This window comes from Scyliorhinus canicula, chromosome 12, assembly GCF_902713615.1.
Source record: "Scyliorhinus canicula chromosome 12, sScyCan1.1, whole genome shotgun sequence".
Classification (NCBI taxonomy): Eukaryota; Metazoa; Chordata; class Chondrichthyes; order Carcharhiniformes; family Scyliorhinidae; genus Scyliorhinus; species Scyliorhinus canicula.
In genome coordinates, this window is record NC_052157.1 from 7,028,034 (window position 1) to 7,029,974 (window position 1,941).

At 80.9% G+C, this 1,941-nt stretch overlaps 1 pseudogene; it reads left to right on the forward strand.

The window, feature by feature from the left end:
• Nucleotides 1-223: 223 nt before the first annotated feature.
• LOC119974823 lies at nt 224-1,644 on the forward strand (annotated as a pseudogene).
• The last annotated feature ends 297 nt before the right edge of the window (nt 1,645-1,941 follow it).

Consider the following 1,941-nt stretch of genomic DNA (forward strand, 5'->3'; position numbering starts at 1 on the left):
TCTTTATTGTCACAAGTCAGCTTATATTAACACTGCAATGAAGTTACTGTGGAAAGCCCCTAGTCACCACATTCCGACGCCTGTTCGGGTACACAGAGGGAGAATTCAGAATGTCCAATTCACCCAACCCTGTTCGGGACTTGTGGGAGGAAACCGGAGCGCCCGGAGGAAAGCCACGCAGACACGGGGAGAACGTGTGCCCCCCCCCGCCACCCACCCCCCACCCACCCCCCACCCACCCCCCCCCCGCCCCCGCCCCCACCCCCCCCCGCACCCCCCGCCCCCCCCCCCGCCGCCCCCCCGCCCCCGCCCCCCCCCCCCCCCCCCGCCCCCCCCCCCCCCCCCCCCCCCCCCCGCCCCCCCCGCCGCCCCGCCACCCCCCCCCGCCCCCGCCCCCGCCCCCCCCCGCGCCCGCCCCCCCCCGCGCCCGCCGCCCGCCCCCACCCCCCCCCCCCCCCACCCCCCCCCCCCCCCGCCCAGCCCCCCCCCCGGCCCGCCCCCCCCCCCCAACCGCCCTCCCCCCCCCCCCCCCCCCCCCCCACCCCCCCCCAACCCCCCCCCCCACCCACCCCGCCCCCCGCCCCGCGCCGCCCCCCGCACCCCCCCCCCCCCCCCCCCCCCCCCCCCCCCCCCGCGCCCCGCACCCACCCCGCCCCCCCCCCACCGCCCCCCCCCCCCCCCCCCCCCCCCCGCCCCCCGCCCCCCCCCCACCGCCCACCCCCCGCCCCCCCCCCCCACCCGCCGCCCCCCCCCCCCCCCCCCCCCCCGCCGCCCCCCCCCCCCGCCCCCCCCCCCCCCCCCCCACCCCCCCCCCCCCCCCCCCCCCCCCCCCCCCCCCCCCCCCCCCCCCCCCCGCCCCCCCCCCCCCCCCCCGCCCCCCCCCCCCCCCCCCCCCCCCCCCCCCCCCCCCCCCCCCCCCCGCCCCCCCCCCCCCCGCCCCCCCCCCCCCCCCCACCCCCCCCCCCCCCCCCCCCGCCCCCCCCCCCCCCCCCCCCGCCCCCCCCCCCCCCCCCCCGCCCCCCCCCCCACCCCCCCCCCCCCCCCCCCCCCCCCCCCCCCCCCCCCCCCCCCCCCCCCACCCCACCCCCCCCCCCCCCCCCCCCCCCCCCCCCCACCCCCCCCCCCCCCCCCCCCCCACCCCACCCCCCCCCCCCCCCCCCCCCCCACCCCCCCCCCCCCACCCCCCCCCCCCCCCCCCCCCCCCCCACCCCCACCCCCCCCCCCCCCGCCCCCCCCCCCCCCCCCCACCCCCCCCCCCCCCCCCGCCCCCCCCCCCCCCCCGCCCCCCACCCAACCCCCCCCCGCACCCCCCCCCCCCGCCCCCCCCCCCACCCCCCCCGCCCACCCCCCACCCCCCCCCCCCCCCCCCCCCCCCCCCCCCCCCCCCCCCCGCCCCCCCCCCCCGCCCCCGCCCCCCCCCCCCCCCCCGCCGCCCCCCCCGCCTCCCACCCCGCCGCCCGCCCCCCGCCCCCCCCCGCCCCGCCGCCCCGCCGCGCCCGCCCCCCCACCCCGCCCCCACCCCCCACCCCACCCCCACCCCACCCACCCCCCCCGAGACATGGCAGGCACCGAGACATGGCAGGCACCCACAAAACGCTGGAAACACTCAGGAAGTACAAATGCTGCAAGCCACTCATTAGTTGACTATCTGGTCAATGCTAAATGCCAAGGTTTCATACCTGAACACATTGCACGCCCATGCTCCAGTGAGATTATTATTGAGAAAGCAGTTGATAAATAAATGATGAAGTATATGCATTTGATTCACTCAGCTATCATGCCAGCTCGATTGATGGATGCCTATATTGTCCTTATAGCCTTTTAAACAAGGTATTTCTCAATTACTGCATCGGTCAATTTGCGGGTCATTGTCCAAATTGTTTTGGATCCGTGGACATTGGAATCTGAGAGTCTTGGAGACAGACGTCTGGCGCCCATCAA